Source organism: Macadamia integrifolia, unplaced genomic scaffold (genome assembly GCF_013358625.1).
Source record: "Macadamia integrifolia cultivar HAES 741 unplaced genomic scaffold, SCU_Mint_v3 scaffold1468, whole genome shotgun sequence".
Classification (NCBI taxonomy): domain Eukaryota; kingdom Viridiplantae; phylum Streptophyta; class Magnoliopsida; order Proteales; family Proteaceae; genus Macadamia; species Macadamia integrifolia.
The window spans coordinates 112141-137227 of NW_024868216.1; the positions used below are offsets into that span (position 1 = coordinate 112141).

At 39.4% G+C, this 25087-nt stretch overlaps 1 long non-coding RNA gene across 1 annotated transcript; it reads right to left on the reverse strand.

Moving 5' to 3' along the window:
- Positions 1-447: 447 nt before the first annotated feature.
- Positions 448-24205, reverse strand: LOC122063829. Its single transcript, XR_006135485.1, has 3 exons — positions 24182-24205; positions 10063-10205; positions 448-1109 (listed from the first exon to the last, which is right to left on the reverse strand). It is a non-coding gene; the product is annotated as an uncharacterized LOC122063829 (long non-coding RNA).
- Between the last annotated feature and the right edge of the window lie 882 nt (positions 24206-25087).

The window sequence follows — 25087 nt, forward strand, 5'->3', positions numbered from 1 at the left end:
CAGAACACAAAATAAACTGAAAAAGAGAAAGCTAGCAACATCCAACTCATTACAATTTCTGCAACATAGGATGCCATCAATGGGAATGTTTCAGCTTCAAAGTCTCAGGCTAATGTGACTGGAAAAAGCAGTCATTAATAGTAAAAATATAATAATTTTGGGTTGCACAAGGGGAAAAACAGAATTCTGTATTTCCAGAGTAAGAAAGAAGGAAGAACAAAAACTTTGGGCACTTAACTAAAATATTAACTTCCTTAAGCCAGATTGAGTTACAGCGGTAATTTTTTTTTGATAGATAACTGTAATTTGTATTAACAGGTAGAACATCACAATCTGAAGAAGTTTTAAGTTGAAGGAACATGCTATTTAAAAAGCTCTTAAAACGAAGTAAGGGGGTTTGAGAAATCGGCATATTACTCTGGGTAGTTGGATAGCAGAAGCCAGTGCTGTACTAATATTGCATCGATTAATAATAGACAAATAAAACAGAGATAACAAAATGATCCTTGTCAAAGTCAACAAATTTCACATGATGCAGAAACCTAAATGACATTAACAAAAAAGATACATGAACTCCCAAGTCCCACCAGTCCATTGCCTATTGTCATTGCCCTATACATCCATGATTTTTTTTTTTTAATACAGAAAAATGGGGTTGTAGAGAAAAATCATAACAATAAAATTCAATTGAATTCATTTTCCTTTTTTTTGGTACTCACAATTACAATCACATACATATTTCTTCTACTGCAACATGAGACAATTTTCATTAGCAAATGCGTGTCTTTTGGTCAAAAATTTTCAATGCCAGAGGCCAACTTGCTTGTGCTCACAACCCATGGAATCTTCCCTTTTCCACTGATGGTCTCATTGAGGAACCATAAAATCATATCGATAAAGTTTATATGAGCTAATAGAAATTTCCTGGTCAGGATCAGTAGAAGCTGCATTTCTGAGGTTGGCCTAACATTATTACTTACTAACAATTTTCTCCATGAGACTGTTAGTTTAGTAACCATCATACAGGGGGAAATCTACATACCATTTGAATATCCCCAGATTGTCTCAATTCATATGAGGTGACGAGCATCAACCTGGACACTGATCCACTGCAAAAATATGCAGATACTGAAATGTATAAGCAGATGCAAGAATCATAACACAAGAAGTTTTAAGTGATACTAACCTATATATCCAGAAACATACATATACAATTTTGACAGATTTTATTACACCAAGAAGACCAATATTGGGGAGTCATTTATAAGCGACTCATGTGAGAAAATAGGGAATAGTATTTGCTTTTATATTTTTCTAGAGCCCTCCCCTCCCCTCCCCAACCTTGATTGTTTAAGCATCCAATAGCAGAATAAATAACAGTTATTCTAACACTATTTACATTTTATGGTTAGATTGTTATGTAATGTCGATTTTTGGGGTTGTGCGTGTGTCTGTTGGTTCTTCAAGTTAAGGTGGTATTTCCGTTGTCATTATTTATTATATTCTTAAGTTGGTTCTAGGGTGTGGACCCAGGTTTAGGTTGTAACTACTTCTTTGTTTATTACAAATAGATCCCCCCACCCCATGGCTTGAGTATTCTGCCCATTACTTAAACCATGGGCTGTGTTCTCTCTTCTCTCAACTTCTCTAATCCTCTCCACTTCTTTCTTCCTCTAATCCAGATACTGGTTCAGGTTCTGTTATTATTACATGGTATTAGAGCTTTGATTTCAGTACCTGAGATTTTTTCTTGGTTCATTATAAATGTGGTTAGGGTTTCCCTACCTTTTGGTGTACCACCAACGATGTTTTCTGTCTGTTAGAACCTTAGTTTCTTGAATATGCACTACTAGGGTTTCATCATTGCTGTTACTGAAGCTATTGGAGGAGGAATACATTCAATCTGAAGACAGCCTTATCTAGCTAGGGTTTGCTGTTTTGGCCTATGCACATATGGTTTTCTCTCCATGCACATAGTGGTTTGACTCTCACAGGTTTTGTTTGATGGTTGGTTATTCCCCTCCTCTAGTAAGTCACATCATTGTGAATACTTTTATGGTCTGATCATGTTCGTTTGTTGTGGAAAAACAGACTTTCCTTGTTCCTGTCAAAACCCTAATTTGTTGGGCAATTGCAAGGAAAACCCCTACTTTTTCGGGAGATTTTCCAAGAATCAAGTCTCTTGTGGGTTGATCGCAGTATTGGACTTTTTTCCCCTCTACTAGACACTGATCAGAATTTCAAACCAAACAGACAATCATAACAGTCTGCAATTTCAAGCATTTGGCATCTATGATTCAAGAGTTTCAACCCTGTGATTTTCTCTTTTTAGGATTTTTGGCTGCTATCTTTGAGCCTCATGCCTCTGCTACTCCTATTGCTGATTGTCGTTATTGGTGGTGCCTCTGGTGACTATTTGCATTTGGTTTACTCTCTATGAAAGGATTCTACTCTAACGCCCCAGCCCCATTAACCTTGGGACAATGTTATGTGGACACCTCACCGCTTGGTGGGTCTGGTACTTGCTGTATTCTTGGGTGTCACAATCTTCCCCCCTTTCAGCACAACGTCCCCGCTGTGGCTCCACACGCTGTTGGGGTCCTCTCTAATACCATATGTAACACCCTGGCCCCATTAACCTTGGCACAATATTGCCTCCTTGAGGCCCATGGGCCAAAGAGGACAATATTGTGCTAAAGTTAAGGGGGTTGGGGCATTACATCTACTACCTGTATTATGGCTAATTCCAAGCCTCCCATGGATAGCTTCAATGTTCAGATTACATCTACTAAACGGAATGGGACTTCCAATTATCTTCTATGGGCACAAATAGTTGAGTTTATAACACCACCAAACAGAAGTTGGACTGTCTGTCTCTGTCTCCACTTGGTACAACTTAGTGTAAGGAATGGATGACGAAGAATGCTACATTACTTTGTTGGTTGTGGAACAGTATAGAGCCTTTTGTGGTTGCCAATGTAACATTTCATACCACATCCAAGGGTGTCTGGGTCGATCTCAAAGAAAGCTATTCTCAAGATAAGAATACGTCCAAATTATATGATTTACAAGGATTAAAATATCAGTCATGGTTGTCGTATCGGTCGGCTAAATTTAAGACACGTATCGAAGGGTATCGTATCCTGTTGGAGATACGCTAAGATATGCTAAAGATCCCATACTCAATAGGAGGTCTCGAGTTCAAGTCTCCTGGCTATTACCTACTTCCCTATAAAATAAAATAAAAAATTAAAAAAAAAAAAGAAGAAGAGAAGATATGCAAAGATTAAGGATTAAAGTATCAGAATTAGTCAACAAATAGGTCGGCTAAATTAAGATACGTATCGGAGGGTATCACATCGGTATCGGAGATATTTTAAACCATGATGATTCATATGAGAAGTTATTTTCTTTTATGCAGAATGGCAAATCAATTGAGGACTACTACAATGGTCTAAAAGTATGTGGGAGGAACTCAATGCGTACCAACTTCTTTCTACTGATATTGAAGTTCTTAAAGTTGGAATCTAAAGTTTATAAGAGAACAATGGTGCAAGAGAGAAAAAGAAAAGGAAGAGAAGCAAAAGTAGTGGAATCGTGTGTGAGAGAATGAGGAAATTACATGCATCTCCCAAGGGAGGTAAAAGGGAAAAAGAAGAATTACATATAAGGTAATAAGTAAAAAAACTAGTTCCCAAAATACCCTTAGCACCCAATTGTACCACTCCCCCTCAAGCTGGAGAATAAATGTTATACATTCCCAGTTTGGACAACAAAGTATTAAATTGATGGTGAATGAGCCCTTTTATGAAAACATCATCTAACTGATCGCTAGTCCTCACAAAAAGTGTGCATGTATCCAGAGTCAATCTCTTCTCTGATGAAGTGTCTGTCCACCTCTATGTGCTTTGTTTTGTCATATTGCACAGGGTTGTGAGTTATAAATATTGCAACCTTATTATCACAATAAGTCTCATGGGAAGCCTCAATATCAAACCCCAATTCTTGGACCCGCCTTATCAACCAAAGGAGTTCAAACACTCTATGAGCTATAGTTCTGAACTCTGCCTCTGCATTAGATTAAGCCACTATAGGTTGTTTTTTGGTCCTCCATGTGACTAGGTTACCACTTGCAAATGTATAGTAACATGGTAGGCATCTAAGTGCCCGCTCTTGGGGGCATGCATAAACTAACTCACCACCCCTACTGCATAGGTAATGTCTGGACGAGTCAAAAGCAAATAGATAAGCTTCCCAACTAGCCTTTGATCTTTCCTTGCATCAACAAGATAAGGTCCACAGTCTTCTCCTAGTTTATGGTTCTGCTCAATAAGAGAACTTGCAGGTTTGCAACTCAACATTCATGTTTCTTTCTACAGGTCCAAAACAAACTTTCTGTGACATACAAGCGCTTCTTGGATCTAGACACTTCAATTCCCACGAAGTATTTTAGGGGGCCTAGATCTTTGATCTCAAATTGTTGGGCTAAGTAGGACTCAATCTATTACAGCTCTATCAGCTCTAGTCACCACAATGTGAATATAGACAATTAGGGCCATTACCTCACTTAGTAAACAAGGCGTGGTCTACCTGACTCTGGGAGTACCCAGTGTTCAGAATAGCTTGTTTGAACCTTTCAAACCTCGCCTTTAGAGACTGTTTGAGACATAGTTTTTAAGGCGGTAATGCGACGGAGGCATTTTAAGGGTCTTTCAGAGCACCTTAGCGATAAGGTGGGCATAAAGCGTCGCCTTATCGACTAAAGCGTTCCTGTGTAATTCTTTTATAAAACCAATTTATTTGGCTCAAATCCTAATTGAATCCTATTACTCATATGTTAAATAAATATTAAAGGTTCATATTCATACCAATGAAAACAAATCAATAAAGTGAATAAACTAAGTTCATCTTCATCAATCATCAATCATCAATCATCAATCATTAAATCATCATAACATATTAACATATAATATAAATACATAATTATGAAACAAAATTATAAATATAAAGAAAAGAAGACAAAAAATACAAGTATTTATTATACTTCCTTCTATGATGCCAAAATGAGTGCCTAAGTCCTAAGGTCATTCACTATATTTCTACTCCCGTCAAAGAAGAATGAAGCTCACCGCTGTCGGAGCAAAATGGTGGCCTAGATCAATGGTTCTTCCTTGTTCCTTGATTCCTTCTCAAAGCCCTTTCTTAAAACCCTTGACAAAATCCAAACCCTGTTTGTGAATCGTGTTTTTTTTTTGTTTGTTTTGGTTATTTTTGATGGAGCAAAGCTGATCCCATACATCTCAAGTGTTAACAAAACCATACACGTACCAATAAAAAAGCTATATTTGGAATCTTTTTAAAATGTGTTTAAAAAAAACCCATAAGGCGCCTCTTCACATAAGGCGAAGTACTACCTTACCATCTCTAGACCGTATCAGCGCCTTAAAAACTATGGTTTGAGACCATACAAAGCCTTATTGAGGAGACACGCCTTCCCTTCAGGCTGAAGAAACTTGAAGCCGGGAGGAGTTTGAATGTATACCTCCTCTTCTAAATCACCATGAAGGAATTCTTCACATCTAACTAATACAATGGCCAGTCTTTGTTTGCTGTCAGAGACAATAGGACCCTTATGGAATTACGTTTAGCCACAGGAGACCATACACCTAATTGTATCTCTTTGCCACCAGCCTTGTCTTGTATCTCTTAATAGCACCATTTGACCGGTACTTGATTATGTAGACCCACCTGCATCCAACTAGACTTCTCCCCTTGGGAAGATCAACTAGTTTTCAAGTACAGTTTTTTCTCAAGAGCCACCATTTCCTTAGTCATGGTTTGCTTTCACTTAGATTCAGACATAGCTTCAATAAAGTTATTGGGAATAGAAACATATGAGAGACCAATAATGAAGGCAACACCTATAGGAGAGAGCATCATAGGTAACAAACTGGGCTATAGGATTAGTACAAGCTCTCTTTCCCTTTCTAATAGAAATGAGAAGGTTTAACTTAAATGAAGGAGAAGGGATGTTTCCTGACTGAGGAAAGTGGATTTCAGGATGTGGATTCAAAGAGGACTCTTGGCAAGTCTTCTTACTCCTTGTGTACACAATATCCACCTATACCAGAACTTGAACCACCACCTGAATGATCACCAATGTCAACATCCACCTCTTTGTGTTGCCCAATGTCAAGTAGAAAAGGGGAAATAGGTAAGGGGGAAAGAAAAGGAATGTCATCAGCAGCCTTTTCACTCCCATTATTCTCACTTGAAGAAGATGCTGATGAGGAGAAAAAAAAGGGAACAGACTCAACAAAGGTGACATCTTTCGAAAGAAACCTTCGTTTGGAAGAAAGATAGTGACACTTATCACCTTTGGTAGTATAGGAATAGCCAAGAAAGGTACATTTGAGAGCCTTGGAGTCCAGTTTAGTCCAAAAGCATATACTGATATGGACATAACAAATACACCCAAACAACTTGGGGAGGGAGAGAAAGAAGAAGACTAAGGAGACAAGGTGTCCAAAGGAGATTCAGAACCAAGAAGTTTCATTGGCAAATAGTTGATTAAAAATGTGACAGTAAGAAGGGCATCAGACCAAAACGTTTTAGGAATATGCATGCCAAAGAGAAGACTCCTACTAACTTCCATCAAATGGCGATTTTTTCTCACCTAACCCATGTTGGCTATGTCTACACAATCCAGCAGATGAATAATTCCATTGTCAATTAAAAAGTCTTATAGGCCACTATACATATACTCTCCCCCCTTTATCAAAAAGAACAATTTTAATTTTAGTGTCAAACTGAGTACAAATCATATGATAAATTTTTTAAAGGCACCATTAAACATCACTCTTATGCTTCATCAAAACAGTCCAAGTAGATTGGGAAGAATCATCAACAAAGGAAACAAAGTAGCGATAACCAAATAGAGTAGTAGTAGATGGAACCAAGACATTAGAGAACACTATATGAAATGAAAAGATCTATTGCCATGATAAGGGTACGAGGAACGACAATGTTTGGAAAAAATATATAGACCACAATGAAAGTCATGGGAAGCAGAAAAAGAAGTAAATAAAATGAGGCAATTGTTTCCTCATAACGAAGAGGGATGTCCTAAACGTTGATGACAAAGAGTCACGGAATCCACAGAATTGCAATCATTACGTCCACACATATAGGTTTGAGCTGTGGCAAAAAAAAGTGATTGTGGTTCAAGTATAGCCCTTTCTCTTCGCGCCCATTGCTAATAATGCTCTTCGTCTCCAAATCCTAAAAGAGATAATGAGAAGGAAAAAATGTGACACCAATTTAAAGATTTTGTTAACATATAAAAGATAGTGGCAAGGTTAGGGACACGAAGAACAAAGTCAAGTGAAATGGATTAAGCGATAGGAATGCTACCCTTACCAAAATGGAGGGAGCCATCAACTACCCAACCTACCCTGACCTTATCCCTACCTATGTAGGAATTATAATAATTGGACATACCAGTCATATGATCAGTGGCACCAAAATCAATAATCTAAGATGAAGTTGTGGAAGGAGAAAATGTGGAAACCTACAAGGCTGAAGGTGAGGAGTCTGACATTGTAAGTGAAGAAGATGAGCCACCCAGCTGTGACATAACCCTGCAAAATATGCAATATCTTCCCTGGTAATGGAATTGTGCTCTGTCTGTATGCTGGAAGGAGACCATGGAGTATCAATCTTAGTTTGCACACTGTGTACTCTAGCTCCCCCTCTACAACCACCATGTGCACCACTAGATCCACCACGTGTACCAGGATGGCTATGAAGTACCCAACATCTCTCTTCAGTGTCCCCAGATTTCCCATGGTGATCACATTGGATTCTATCCATGTCATCTCCACGAGGTGGTCCTTGGCCTCTGCCACCACCATGCCAATCCCTTAAGAACTAGAAGTAAAAACGAATTGCTCAAGAGCGGGTGTAGGTCCATGGCCACTTGCCGAGTCTCCTCACTCTGCAAATAGCTACACACCTTATCAAGGGATGGAAGAGGAGTCTGGCCCAAGATGTGTATCCAGTTTGGCTCATACTCCAGATTCAAACCACTAAGCAAGATAAAAACATGTTCCTTTCAAGTGTTTGGTAAACCTTAGCTTCATCTTCTGAATTGGACATGTGAAGATCAGCGCTATTCGATGCACTGGCTGAAACTTCTCCAAGTCCATTGTCTACAGTCATATTGAAGTAGTACACACAAAAGTGGGGAGTGCACACTCTACCCAAATCCACTATCACAATACTCAGAAAAAGAAAGAACCAGAAAAGGAGAAAAATATCCACCTCAAATACACTCTTTAAAATGTAGCATCACCTCTTACCGACATAGGAGGTCTAAACCAACAAATGTATCAACCCAATGTATATAAAAAGACATCACAGCCATGACAACCACCATCGCGGGCCACTTTTTAAAGACAAAAAAGCAGAGCAGTAGGTTGGCAGTACCTAGAAACCATGGAAGATCGAGTAGAGGCTGAATAGTCTTCCCTTCTTGGACCGACAGCATGAGGTTGCAAGAGGGGCCTAGGACGATCCCAATGAACCCTATCCCAGCCCCAACAACAATCGAATTAGAGAGAGTGAGATCTTCACTATTGTGTTTGTCCATGCAAGTTTCAAGACACTAATCAGAGTTCTTTATCTGGAGGTGATGTCTCATATTGTGTTTGTCCAATCAACTACTAAAATAGGTCCAGCACCTTAATACATCCTCTACCACATCCACTGCCAAATTGGCTCATTCAGGTATATACCCACATGTCTCGCTTTTTCATCCTCCACTCCTTGGGTCATTGACTTGGGTGCGCCCTCACACATGACTGGTAAGACAAATCTGTTCTCTTCTTTTCAGCAATCTAATTATTCATCCCAAGTTGTTCTTACAAATAGACCCATTACTACTGTTACTGGTCATGGTCCCATTCCCGTCTTCATCACTTTGATTATCTACTGTACTTCATGTTCCTACATTTCTTATCAATCTTTTATCTGTTAGTTTACAAAATATCTTAACTGCTCCAACACCTTTTACGCATCCCATTGTGATTTTCAGGATCTAAAGACATAGAATAGGATTGGTGGAGGGTATAAGAGTGATATATCCTATACTACTTGCTTGATCTACAATGACGTCTGTTACCTTGGCTGGTGCTTCTCCTCTACATTGGCACTGCCGACTAGGACATCTTTCTTTCTCCAATTTACAACATATGGTTCCTAGTTGCAAGTCTATCTCCTGTATAGAATATGAAGTTTGGGGAGATGCTGTTCTCTCTGAGACTGGGATGTTAGAGTGCAAGCCAGCAGATACTCCTCTTGAAGCTAATAGTCACTTGAGAAGCAAGGATGGTGAACCAATGGATAAAGGTTGATACCAAAGACTATAAGCGACTCATCTACTTATCTCATACTAGACCTGACATCGCCCATGAGTCAGTTTGGTGAGTCAGTACATACATAATTTATATTCTTCTCATATGGAGGCAGTTTTCTTCTTCTCCGTTACTTGAAATCAGCTCCAGGGAAGGGGATTCTGTTTTCCTCCTCTAATCATATGAGTGTGGAGACATATGCATATGTTGATTGGGCTAGTTCTCCAAATGACCGACGATTCATGTTGGGAAACTATACTTATGTTGGATGCACCCAAATAATAATTACCATGCAAAACAAGGCTCTTAATTGGATGATAAAGATCTAGTAGTCTGGAATTGGTCTAGAATAATCAACAAGTGAAGAATAAACATGGCCAGATACCATGACAAATTTCTATCAATTTTAGTCCATCAACAGTTATAGGATAAATATTACAGATATAAGAGGATCAATTTTATCTAATGATATTTGAAACACCCCCACCCCCTGCAAGCATGAAAAAATAAATAAATAAATAAAGATCCTGATATATCATGGATTGCAAGAGATAATTGTAAGGAAAAATTTTAAAATAACAAGAAGGCTTCAAAATTCAGTTTTTGCAATTGCTGATGTTCATTTAAGGAAATATCCAGCAAGTCTTACATAAGCTCATAAAATTTGATCATGGTGACCACAAGAGAAATCAAGCATCATCATCTTGATCTTCCATCTCCTCCAGGATAACATATCTTGCAGCAACATTGTTTGAGACAGCAATTTCTTGGTGCTTCTGTAGCTTTTGGTATCTGAAAATGAAAAATGACACAGGCACATTAGGCATCTCAGTCTTGTCTTAGGGTAGCATCGGTAAGCTAAAAAATAGAGCACAATTTTCAAGAGAATCGAAGCAACTAAATGGTTAAATAATATTCCAAGCATTTTGAATAAATACTTGAGACTGCTCCTTGGTAATTCTATAATTCAAGTGAATTCTTCTGCTTACTACCAATGTTCGATGCAACTTGAACCTGTTATAGTTTTAAAGTCTCAACAAGTATGGTATGCACAAGAATGATTCCTTTCTTTTGGTCTTGAGTAGCTCCGTGAGTTGTTGTTCCGTCAAGTAAGCCGCATACGATCTATAACGGTTGATAAGCAGCCCACCTTTATGAACTGAGATATGACGGCCAACTTGCCAGCCACTCGGCTGTGTGTTCCTGCATGTCACGAGGGATGACAGTAATCCCTGATTGACTCAATCTGAGCCTTACACTTATCCAATCTGACAGCCCAGATTCAAAGGCGGATTTGGAGCTCATCCATGCAGTAGTTCACTGAGAACGAGGAGAATACATCTGAAGTGTTGGTGAGAGCCTGAGAGACCAAAACCCAGCAAATCACATTCTTCATTATTTTGATCATCGGGATGACTTGGGCTACATTGAATTGAATTGGATGAATAAATTAGCCCTCCAAGAAGTGATGTAGATCAAGCCGTCAAAAAGAGGATTCTATATTTTGAGTATTCTAAACGTCTAGTTGTGTCCTTTCTTTCTTTATTAGTGAGCAAGTTATTATTTGTTAGGAAGTTTGTGTTTTATAGTCAACAAGTTTCAATTTTCAGTTTGTTCCTAGTTTAGTTCATACCATGTAATGAGTCGCTTTCCTCTACTATATAAAGAGGCATTGTTGTAACACAAAAACATGGATTGCAACAACTCATCCTTTTCCCAACTAAATGGGGTCGGCTACATGGATCCGCCAAAGTAGAAAAAAAAAAAAAAAAAAAGGGAAAAGACAAACAATGCAACACCTCCGGAAAATCCCACCTAAATGTGGTTGGTAACTTGGATCTTTGCCATCCAAACAGCTCTGTTTGATGTCATACTAGGATCCAGACATAGCCTCTATATGTCTTTCCTTACCAACTCATCAATGGTCATTTTAGGCTTGCCGCTAGCCCTTCTAGATCCTTCCAACAGGATATGATTACTCCTCTTTAATGGAGGATCCCAAGGCCTACTTTGAACATGACCATACCACCTTAAGAGGCATTCTCAAAGCTTGTCAAAAATTAGGGCCACTCCCAAATCAGCTCTTACCCTATCCCTCACTGTATATCTCCTAGTTTTGTCGCACATCCATCTCAACATCCTCTTCTCTGCTACACTCAGCTTATCTATGTTACACTTCTTGACTACCCAACACTTTGCCTCATACAAAATAACAAGTCTTACGAAAGTCCTATAGAATTTTTCTTTAAGCTTTAAAGGAATACGTTGATCACAAAACACTCCAGATGCATCTCTCCACTTCATCCATCATACTTTAATTCTATGAGAAACATCATCATCTATCTCACCTTCCTTGTTTATGGTTGACCTCAAATATCTAAACTAGTCACTTTACGGAATCTCTCTCCTCAAGTTTCTCCACTTTGCTATCAGTCCTTGCGGCTAGTTACGTACCATATACTCCATCTTTGTTTTACTTATCTTAAGATCTCTTGATTCCAAGGTAGATCTCCATAACTCCAACTTAACATTAATCCCTGCCACTGTCTCATCCACTAAAACGATATCATTGGAAAAAACCATACACCACAGGACCTCCCCTTGAATGTTCTTGGTTAAACTATCCATGATAAGTGTAAGTAGATAAGGCCTTAAGGTGGATCACCATGGGCTAATATCTCTCTTTTTAAAAAAGGCGAGACGAGATGTATGGCGAGTTATGATTGTACAAAAACTCGGCCGAGATCTCGCCATTCTCCTTACTTTTTTGAAAAAAAAAAAACTAAGGAGCAAGGATTATGGTGTTTTTGCATAAGGATCTCCATTCCTACACTCACTAAAGCTTAAAGAGTAGAGAATATTACCTCCTCATCACATTTGGAGTTACTTTAATTTTCAATGTATGTGAATGTGATTCACCAGTCATTAATGTTAATTATTAAAAAAATAAGTAATTATCAATGATATCTTTAAATTCTTATGATTATGTTGTGCCAAGTGTTGATTGTGGAATGTGGATTGTGGAATAGAGTATACTGGCCTACGGTCCGAAGAGTTGGAGATTAGTAACATAGGATACGAAGTCAAAGTACCATTTTAGGTTTGATTTAAAAAAAAAATGATGTTTCTATTGTGTTTAGAAGGCTTAAAATAGGGTAAGTACCAAGTTTTAAGGGCTACAAAGACCATATGACCACCGAGCCCAACAACCGAGTCAACCGGGAAAAAATACATGATGTCGGCAAGATCTCTCTTTTATGGATGTTTCAAAAGACTTTTCAAAATACAATACCTCAAAATATTACTTTTTGAGTGCTATTTTGTTAATCATCACTGGTAGGCAATAGTGAAGTTGTTCAACAACTGAACTCTTATAAAGGAGAAACTAATACAAAAATTGATGCTCTCACTACCATTGTCACATCCCTTAAGACAATGGTGGAATCTATGCAAGTTTTTATGGGATCCATGCAAATTTCTTTTGATTGTTTGGTGGCAGCAAATAAAGGAAAAAGTCCCATTCAATCTGGGGATTCTTCCAACACCACTCCACAGGATCCGTCACTACCACTACCACCACTGTCACCACATCATACACCACCACCACCTCCTCCACCACCATACGGTATTGGTAGATATGATGATGGAGTAGAAAGGGCAACAAGGTTGGATGTCCTTGATTTTTATGGAGACAACAATCCAGAACTGTACCTTGACTGGATTCACAGGTTGGAGACATTCTTCAGATGGTATGGGTTGACTGAGGCCCGAAAGATTCTATTTGCAGAAGCCAAATTGAAAGGCACGGCCCGAGTCTAATGGATCAAGCAACAGCAATAATACCGAACCCGAGGCATTAGTTTAGTCACTACTTGGCTTGAAATGCATGAAGTCATGAACCGGAGATTCTTGCCTTTTGATTATAAGCAACGTATACATCTCACGTTTGCACAGTTGAAACAGGAGAATTTGACTGTTGAAGAATATGTTACTAGATTTTATTATTTGGCCACTCGTTCTAATTTTGAGTAGGATAAAGAAGTATTGGTGGCACAATTCCATAATGGTTTGCACCCTCAACTTAGTGCTGCCCTTGCCTTTAGCCGACAACCTACAATGAAAGATGTTGTACAAGTAGCATATCAGGTTGAGGAAAGTTTGAAACACCCATACAATCGGAGAAAGTTTATAGATATTTTTCCTCGAGGTACTAGTTCCATCTTACAACAGCTTCCTACCCAAGAAAGGTCATGTAGCAAACCACAGGCTAGTGCTACAACAATGGCCTCTTCACGACCTAGTCGGTCATATTCTCCACCTCGATATGTTTCTGAAATGTCATCGCACAGCCTACTCGTCCATACTTACCCCCTCAGCGTGGTTCAGATAAACCTTCTGATTCAACAAAATTTACAGTTCGGTGCTACTTATGCAATGGATTTGGACATATCAGTGCTCAATGTCCCAGCCGTTTGATTGCTTTTATTGATAAGGATTCTCCTATACTAAATATTCCCAAAGAACAACATGGTTCTAACACAATTGATTTAAGAGAAGAGCGTGCGCCAAATGAAGTCAATGACACTCTCAGTGATGAAGACCAACATCCTTTTTATGTCATTTGTCAGGTGTTGACCACTCAGAAAGCCACTGATAATAAAGATTGGCGCCGCAGTAGTATTTTCTAGACTCGTGTGAAGTGCAATGACTAGTTGTTAACATTGGTCATTGATAGAGCTAGTTGCCCTAATGTTGTCTCTGAAGACGTTTGTAAGCTGGGATTGAAGATAGAGCCACATCCAAATCTCTACAAATAAGTGTTTGGTCACATATTCTATTAGTGGATTTAAGGATACAGTCCAATGTGACGTCCTCCCTCTGAAGGTGTACCATAACCTTCTTGGTCAACCTTAGTTGTTTGACAAGAAAGTACAGCATTGTGGCTATGCCAATACCTATGCTTTCAAGGATGCCAACAAGACTATGAAGTTTCATCTTGCCAAAGATCTCCCTGAAATTAAGCTCAAGAAGATGGTGGGATCGTTCCTCATTCAACGTATTCCTTCAGACGGTCTCCTCAGTCATTTTCCTAACTCGATGGAGTCGAGTTCTTTTCAGAGGAGAGTTGATGCAGATATGGCTGCCCTTACCTAGTTGGACCAGTATGACTGGATTTGGAAGCCAAAAACCAAGAAGAACCGGTCCAGCCCAGGGTTTTGGTCAAACAAAGGTTGAAAATAAAATTAGTAGTCTTAGCATTTTATTTCATGCCTTTAATTTTCCAAATTTGCATGAAGGAGTTAGGATTTATTTCCGTGTATTGGTTTCCTTTTATGGTTGTTTCCTAGTTTAGGCTAGTTTCCATTTCAGTTAAGTTTCTAATTTCATGTTCCTAGTTTTCTATATATATGTTGTAACCGATGGAAGACTTGGAGTGATTTTGATTATTGAATGAATATGTTGAGTTTGTGCACTAGGTGAAATGTGTGATTCCCCTCCTTCCCCCTCTACTCTGATTTCCCCTTTCTTCCCTAAGGCCTTCCATCAAGCCCTCTAAGTTTGCTGATCAGAAGACATACAGAAAGGGTATCAATTCCAATTACCAGGTTTTCTCGAGAGAAATTTTCGAGGGCTTAACTTCCAGACCAGATCTCTGATTGCTGCAAGATTTTAGGAGTATGTTGAGGCCATTAGGAGGACCACTCAACCCAAATTTGAGGATCATCCGACACTTCCAGCTCAAGTTCTTGAAGAATCACCAAATGTTTCCTTTCTATGCAACCAACATATCTCTCGATCCAGCTAACGGAATTTGTTCAAATATAGATGGTTTGTTTTCCCATATAAGATCTCCATTCCATCCAAATTTTAGCCCAAATGGAGCCCTATTTGGTGAGACACAATTTATGCAAGTTTCAATCTGTTGTGGCTCGAAATCAACTTAGGCCTCCTTTGGATCTTGCAAAGAGGAACAAACACAAGAGCGTGAGCACTGGGCTGATCCGACGGGGGACTCTCCAATGTCTAAGTCAAACTTCTGTGCAAAAAGATAATTTCAGAAAGAATGGAAACGAATCGGTCCTTTAGAAAGAATTTACCTAGATTTTATACCTGAGAATGGCGGCTATTGGTGAAGAGTCCTGTTATGGTAGTTTCCCATTGTTAGTAGGAGTCTTAGCATAACTAGAGTTGTAATAGGAAAGTGAATATGGAGATTGTTGAGTTTATAGGAGCTTCATGTATTTCCCACAGCCCCAGGGATTCGATCAGATTATCCTGTAAGGAAAGGATTTGTGATCCTATGCTTTCGTTAGTCCCTTGCAAATTAGGACTGATCCGTATCTTGTGGCCCACGTACCGAGCCTGATTGGTTTCCTCGAGAATTCTCTACTTGGTATCAGCCTCAATGACCAAACGGTCTGAACCGAGTGACCTAATCACCGGGCTAGTAGCCACTCACCGAGGGTTGTGGCTCATGAGCATTGATTCATCCTGGGGCTTCTTACCCGTTCGGTTGGCTGATGCAGTTGGGTTTTGTGGCATAGAAGGCCGACTTGGTAAGTCATGGGGGTCCTGTGTATTGTCTATCGAGTTGTTTCTAGAAAACTGTAGATATTTCCATAATAGTAGGCCCTTACTCCCACCGATCTACTGGTAGTATTTCACGATCTTTTGCCTTTTAGTGGTTTTTTTTTCACTTATTAACATGCCGCAGTGTTTCTGGGGAGCATACAGGTGTGATAATGTCTTTCGCAACTGTCGAGGTGCCTCCTTTATCGACTGAAACATCAGGAAGTGCCACCTCAGCATCCCTTTTCTTTTCATGATATCAAAGGGGTGAAATTGCCTCATCGGTTGGTTTGGGTGGCGCTATTTCCCACAGGGTACGGCTTCCTAGCCCGTAACACATTAATACCTCACCTTGCTCTGCAGGCACCAATATATTGGGCCTTTTCTTATTGTTAGAATAAGGATTAAAGTGCCACAATGGCACATTGGGTTTTTCCCCCCTCCGTCGACCCTAATTAGAGTGGGTGGCTAGATGGGAGGTATAATTGTAAACACTTTATTTGTTCTGTTTTATACTCCTATCACGACTCTATCATGATTTTATATTATAAATAAGGGACTTGTGTGATCAGTTAAAGATACACACGCATTCTCCCATTCTACTCGTTAATATGGTATCAAAGCTTAATTTCTAATATAGGTTTTTAGTTTCTAAGCAGACCTTCACCTTCCCTTCCATTATAGAGGATATCAACTAGACTTGTGGCTCCATCTACCAAGTCTTTGTATCAAATCTCCCATCTTCTTTGATAATTAAGGTTTTCTCCCAAAAGCCTAATTTACTTATCTCAACAGTTCTTTATCAGGCCTGATATTATTTGGAGTACCTCACTACCCTTATTGGGCAATTTGATCCAAGTATAGACACTTTCTGACGGTTGATTTTGAAGATCTAGTATTTCCCTTTCTCAATGTTGATTTTTTACTAGTTCAATCATGTGTGAAGTAACTATTGTGACCTCTGGGTTTGATGGACAAAGTTGCAATGACTACATGCCTTTGGGACTAGCTCTATGAAATTGGACAGAACTAATTACCTCGTCTCTCCAGATCTACATATCTTACCATTGCTGGTAGAGGTCTCAATGGACACATTAGAGGGAAATTGAAGAAACCCTCTGATGAGGGTACCCCTCAAGATAAATGGGTAACTAATGACTCATTGGTAATGTTTTAACTTGATTGGTTCTATTCATTAATCTATTTCTCGAGAATTTTTGCTATTAGATATTGCTTCTCAGATTTGGGCTACTGCCAAGGAAACTTATGGGCAACTAGGGAATGATGCTCAGGTATTTGAACTTCGCACATTTGAACTTTGCAAGAAGGTTCGTACCACTACCCAACAAGAACTCTCTGTGTCCAAATATTCTGTAGAACTTCGAGCTCTGTGAGATAAATTGGACAATCATACAGATTATCATCCCAAAAGTATTGAAGACAGTACTGCTTACACCAAACATGTGGACAAAATTAGGGTGTATGATTTCTTGGCAGGCTTAAATATCGAGTATAATCAGATTCGTGTTCAGATACTTAGCAAATCTCCCTTCCCTACTCGGGAATAGTCCTTTGCTATGGCTTATATAGAGGAATGTCGTCGTATCTTTATGCTACATTCTTTTACTACTAGAAAATCAGCTCTACAGACTGGATCCACTATTACCTCTGAAGGAGAAAATCGAACTGGTGATTTTACCAAGGAGATTGTGAAATGTGAACACTACCACAAACCATACCATACCAAGGCCAACTGGTGGAAGATCCATGGAAAACCTAATAACTTTGAGGCAAAGCGTGCTCGGGATCGATCCAAAACTAAAGCCCATCAGGCTAAAATTGTGGCCACTCCCCTTGCAACTGATATTGGACTCTCCTAAGAGGAACTCTGGGCTTTCAAACGTATGCTTAAGGCTTCCAATTCTTCAACTCCTGCCAATTCAGTCCCTTTAGGTTCCAATTTTGCTCACTCAAGTATTTTATTTGGTGGTCATTGTACATCAGGCGTCTCAACTCCCTGGATCATTGACTTCGGTGCCACGATCACATGACCGGTTCCTCCAGTTTATTTCAATAGTGTTCACCCACCTCAGGCAGAGATAAAGTTAAGGTAGCAGATGGCACCCTATCATCTATCTCCAGAAAGGGTTCTATTAATTGTTCTTCTTCTATACCTCTATCTTCAGTTTTACATATCCCTAATTTTACTACTAATTTGCTATCCATTAGTAGTCTTATTAAGGACCTAAACTGTAAAGTTACCATTTTTCCTTTCCATTGCATATTTCAGGATCTGGTAATGGCGCAGACGATTGGATGTGGTAAGGTGCAGGGTGGTCTTTTATTTGCTTGATGATGGTTGTCCCCACTGCTGCAACATCAACAACTCCTCATCAGTTACAAATTGCTTCTTTTGAATTGACTCAATGGCACAGTCGTTTGGGACACCCACCAATTGGGACCTTATCTCTTTTATTTCCACATTTAGTTAAATCATGTACTAGGGATGAACTCTTTTGTGAGGCCTGTACTCTGGCTAAACAGACTCATTCCAGTTATTTATCTTTAAATAAAAGAAGTTCATCTATTTTTTATTTGGTTCACTTTGATGTATTGTGTCCATCTCATCGGACATCTATCTCTAGGAAAAGGTGGTTTGTATCCTTTATTGAGTGTCACTCTAGAACTACTTGGATTTACGTGATGCAGCACAATAGTGAAGTGTTCGGTTGTTTCCATAAAATGATTCAAATTCAATTCAATGCAACTTTGGAAATTCTACGTACTGATGATGGAAAAGAGTATATGGAGGGTCAGATTCAAAAATACCTAGCTGATCATGGGATTCTTCACCAGATAAACTGTGTTGACACTCCTGCTCAAAATGGGGTGGTTGACGTAAGGATAGGCACTTGTTGGATATTTCTCGAGTCATGATGTTTGCTAGACAGGTTCCATCTCAGTATTGGAGTGATACTGTCTTCACGCAACCTACTTAATCAATCATATGCATAGCTGTCAAGGCGGCTTGCCTGGAGCCTAGGCGATTGACGCCTTATATGTTTTGTCCTTATTTCATTTACTTATGATATTATTCATAAATAATCAAATACCCCCTATTTGAATCCAATAAAAATAGTTTAAAAATCAAATTCTAAAATGATAAAAATTCAACCCCCCGATCCAAGAACAAAATCTGGATTTTTTGTTAGAGGGCGATTTTCAACTTTCGAATGCTAAGGTTTTTCTCAATTCTAAAAATTTGATAAATCTTATCATAGTAGAACAATGCTAAAAACCAAAAGTCCAATAAAATAATCTTTTGTTTTGATGTCAATAAAATTATTTCCATTCAAGCAATTTAACAACATTCGCAAACTTTTAAAATAAGTTTGACCGGAACTTAACTTTATTATAACAACTCAGATTTAAGTAATCTTAGAATTATTGGAAAGCTAGTATTGGGTTATACCGAATATAAAAAGTCTCATCTAAAAATAAAATCATTTGACCAATAAAACTTATAATAGAAGAAGAGCATTTCTTTAAATGTCAATAAGTCATGTTTATTTTTTAGGACTTGATGTGAGTGTGACAATGCTGATTTTTATGACTTGATGTTGCTTAATGTTGATTGATTTTTTATGTCATAAGATATATATTATAGCATACAAAATAAATTTAGAAAATAGGGGAAATAAAAAATATCACATGGGCGATTTGATCATCATGGCAACGCCATAGCGGACGATTCACCGCCAAATCGATTAACCACCCCTCCACCGCCTTGGGTCGCCATGACATCATGACAACTATGATCATATGCCAACTCATGTCCTCAACTCTCGAACTCCTGTTGAGGTTCTTTAAGGGACTACATTACATCCTTATTGGATCCTCCAAAGATTTTTGGGTGTGCATGCTATACTAGGATCATCATTTAACAAGAAAATTGGAACCTTGAAGTACGAAGTGTATCTTTTTGGGTTACTCTCCTACACAGAAAGGATAGAAGTGTTATAATCCTCCTGCCCGACATACAATAGTAACAATGGATGCTGTGTTCCATGAATCTGCTAGTTATTACTCATCGTCACCTGTTCAAGGGGAGTCTGGAGTTACTATCGAAGAAAAGGTGACTCTGAATCTGCTTGCCCCACCAGTATACCCACCGTCATCACCTCAAGATCCTCATACTCCACAAGATAGTGAAAGGGCAAAACCTACTCAGGGGGAGATGACTCCAGTTCAGAAAACCATTGGTGAGCTCCAGAGACAAATTGATGACTCCACTCTTCAAGTTTATAGTAGGTGAAACACCAGAAATAAGCAACTTCAGACCATCACCACTACTATAGCACCTTTACACATCCTTTCGCTAGCCTTGGATCCAGAACCGACTGAGCCTCATACTTTTGATATAATCTCTCCCTCTGATCAACCTATTACACTCAGAAAAGGCACTAGGACCTGTACTCAACACCCTATATCTCATATTGTCTCATATGATTCCCTCTCTCCCTTCTCTTTCATCTACTTGTGTCCCTATGAATTGGCAAGAAGCTCTTGTAGAAAAAAAATGGAAGGCCGTAATAAAGGAAGAAATGGATGCCTTAAAAAGGAATGATACATGGGAGCTTGTGAATCTTCCACCTAGGAAGAGACTTGTTGGCTGTAAGTGGGTGTTTGTGGCAAAACAAAAGATCGATGGTTCTGTAAACAGATACAAGGCAAGGCTTGTGGCTAAAGGGTTCACTCAGACTTATGGAATCAACTACCAGGAGACATTTGCACCAGTTGCCAAGTTGACCTCTGTGCGAGTGTTACTCTCATGTGCTGTGAACCTAGGATGGGAACTCCAACAACTTGATGTAAAGAATGCTTTCCTCCATGGAGAGCTCGATGAGGGAGTTCATATAGTAATTCCACCAGGTTTCTTTAGCACAAGAACTCAAGGCAAGGTATGTAAGCTGAAGCGTGCTCTTTATGATTTGAAGCAGTCACTTAGAGCGTGGCTTGGAAGATTTCACAAGGCTATGACATCTGTGGGTTATAAGCAAAGTAATGCTAACCACACATTGTTCATAAAGAGGTCTACTGAAAAAGTTACTATACTCATTGTCTATGGGGATGACATTGTAGTAACAGAAAATGATAGCACTGAGATTGATCATCTCAAGGGTTTTCTGGGCATAGAATTTGGGATGAAACAACTTGGAAATGTTAAGGTACTTTCTTAGAATTGAAATTTCCAGGTCCTCAAAAGGCATCTTTCTCACTCAAGGAAGTACATCCTTGATCTGATCTCCGAGACAGGTATGTTGAGTTGTCATCCATCTGATATTCCTATTGAAGCTAGTAGCTGGCTCAAGGAAAAAGATGGTAAACCAGTTGGCAAAGGCCACTACAAACTGTTGGTAGGAAAACTGATATATCTCTCAAATACACAACCTGACATTGTTATGGCTGAAAGGTTGGTCAGTCAATTTATGTATGATCCCTAATCCTCTCATATGGAAGCTGTTATGCGTATCTTAAAATACTTAAAGTCAGCTCTAGGAAAAGGGATCCTCTTACCTCCTCATGATCACCTCCGAGTTGAAGCTTATACAGATGATGATTGGGCTGGCTCACCTGACAGAAAATCTATCTCTGGTTATTGTAGGAGGGAATCTTTTCACTTGGCGTAGCAAGATTCAGAATGTGGTGGCTAGATCTAGTGCTACAGCAGAATTCCGTGCCATAACAAAGGGTATTTGTGAGTTACTATGGTTGCGTACACTATTGGATGATATTGGTTTTACCTGTTCATCTTTCTATGATGCTTTACTGTGATAACAAGGTTGCTATCAGTATTGCTCATAATCCAGTATAGCATGATCGAACCAAACACGTGGAGATTGATAGGCACTTCATCAAAGAGAAGTTGGATGCTGGTTTGATTTATGCTCCTTTTGTGAAGTCTGGTGATCAACCAGCTGATGTTTTCACTAAAGGACTGGTAGGAAAACTGTTTCATCCTAGTTTAGTTAAGTTGGGCATGAGTGACATCTATGCACCAACTTGAGGGGGAGTGTTAGAATAAGGATTAGTATACCGCAAGGGATACTAGATGGGGGTACTTTATTTTTTCAGATTTGTACTCCTATCATAACTCTATCACGATAGTCATGAGTCATGACTCCATATTTTTCATGGCGTCAAATCGATTCAAGGCGGTGGAGGGGTGGCTAATTGATTTGGCGATGAATCGCCCATTATGGCGTTGTCATGGTGGTCAAATCGCCCATATGTCATTTTTTATTTTTCCTATTTTCTAAAGTTATTTAGTATGCTACTTTTTTATTTCCCCTATTCTCTAAAGTTATTTAGCATGCTACAAGCCTACAATATATACCCTATAACATATAAAACCAACATTAAGCAACATCAAATTATCAAAAATCAACATAACCCTATCAAAATCACCCTGTATTTTACAAAAAATCGACCGTCTAGTGAATCAGGCGTGACCTGGCATCCATGGTGGTGCCATGGCGACGCCTATTAGCCAATGGCGACTGCCAGTTGTGAGTCACGTAAATCGTAGCACTGCCATGAACTTCTTTTTCCTCCAGGATGCCAAATCGCCTCCTTGGTGACGCCATGACAACTATGCATGACTCTTATCATGATTTTATATTATAAATAGGGGACTTGTGTGATCATTTAAAGATACACAAGCATTCTCCCATTCTTCTTGTTAACACCTGGTTATCTTCTTCCTCGCATTTTTCTTCATTCCTCCTGAGAGTTCTTCTGTTGCGTGGCCTCATTCTACTCGTAGTCGGTTCCTATCTCTTCCTTCAAGTTGCTTCCGTCCCCATCGTGGTTTTGGCGTTTGTTGGGGCATTGTTTTCTCGCAAGTAAGCCCTCTAACTTCTCTCTGTATTTTTCTGTCTTTCCCCGAAAACTTGGATGCGGAGATCACCACAATATCTGCCATGAATCGAACCACTTTCGTCCCTCCGTTTCCGTGTCAGATTCTAGCCTAGAAGGGGATGCTCCTTTGGTCTCTCTGGCACCGACTACCTTTCTTCCTTCAGGGACCGGCCCTAGTTTGGCCGTACCTGGTGCCAAAGAGGCATCGGATTGGCCTTTATCCCCACAAGCATCGGGTACGAGGCCTTAAACTATGTCAGCCGTTTGTTAGTAGAAGACCTAGTCCATATTAGGTCTAGTTTCCATATTCTTAATTCCATCATCCTCTGGGCGCCCACCGTTAATGAGTTCTCTTGCATAACCTTTGAGGCGAAGTCTGTTTGTTCGAGGAAGCCCTTATAGGAGGGCTTCGCTTCCAATCTGTTCTCTAGTGATCGAAGTATTTCAGTTATACGGTATTTACCCTTCCCGATTTTTGCCGAATAGTTGGAGAAGTCTAATAGGGTTTTGGGCCTTGTTTCATGAGATGGACCGAGCGACATTGCTTAATTCTCTTTTTATCTGTTCCTCACCTCAACTCAAGGCGATCGCCGTGGCTGGCATGCACTAAGTCAATATGGTAAGCCTAAGCTCGTGGAGGGGAACCCTTCAATTGTCAAGAGGTGGAAGAACAAGTTCTTCCGGGGTTGAAGGTTTACCGACCGGTAAACATATGGGGGGAACCGGATATTGCCAAGGTAAATGTCCGCCCAACCTTGACGGAGATTAATGTAGGACTAGATTTGAACACCCAAACTAGACCCAAACTGCAGGATTTTTAAACCAAAGAACAACCATAAACCAATCCCAACACCAGCAAATCAGACCAACAGAATATAAACAATTCAGCAAACTATCGATTTCAATATTTAGTATCGATTAGGACAGAACAGATCCAATTGGATAAATATAAACCAGGAGCTGATAACAGTTCAAATAGGATCAAACAACTATTAAATAATGATTCAGAACCCGAAACCACAATAGAAATTACCCCTAGGCCAATCGATTTCAGTTCTGGCCAAGCTAGATCACTAGAAGACAAAAACCAAGAGATTTTAGGAAACTTTTAATCGGCTGGTCAGAACCAGACCCAACTTGGATCGAGCCTTCCTGGGGTATAGAAGAAACTTTGATCAAAATTATAGCCCCAACAGAGGACTAGAACTACTACAGATTCCAGTAACCGATTGTACAGAAAAGGGTGATGTTTTGGGCAGATTTGAAATATAAAATACCTGTTCTGTTGAGCAGTAGCAGATCCTTGAAAGTAAAGCTGGAGGATAATTGAAAAACAATAAGAAGAAGACACTTGAAGAACCCTCCTGGACTTCACGCTGCAAGGAGTCGCTTGGATCAGACACCAAACCCTTTTTCCTTGATCAAACACAAAGAACCCTCCATGGAGGCCAGCGGCAGCAGCAGCAAGTTTTTTTTTTTTTTCATTCTTCAAAATCATGGGCATGAGTAGCAGCCAATCTTTATTTATAATGATGGGGGGGGGGTAGTGTTTATAAAATAGAAACTCAAAATCTTCTAAATATTGACTTACTAAACTACTAACATGTAGTTACCAAAACTGAAAATTGTAAACAACTAAAATTAGAAACTAACAATGACTGAAATTAGAAACTAATTTAAGACTTGAAAATAGGAACTAAATTAAAAACTAATTAAGTAACTAATATCCCCATCAGTAGCCCAAACCACGGGCCATTAAACCAGACCTGGTCAACCCAATCAGCCACTAGAGTCGACCCTCTTCTTCCTTCTTGAGTAGACCTTCAGATCTGTATCATCTCTCCCCGGCATGAAAACATTCGTCTCCGACGAATGGGCAATGGACATGTAGCGCTCATACAAGTCGGGATCAAGCCTCTTGAAAACATCAGCATGAATCCAAGTACAATCACTACGGGGACGGCCTTTCCACTTGACAAGAAAAGTGTGATAGCCGGTGCCATGGCGGGTGGTCATGTAATTATCATCCAAGAAGTCTTCAATAACTTCAAAAGTAGGTGGCTTCAGTTGGGGCAGCCTCAACATTTGTTCCGTGTCTCCATCATTCGAATGGTGCCCAACATAAAGGTGAAGATCAGCCACATTAAACACGTTGCTTGTGGTCATATCATCAGGCAACTCAA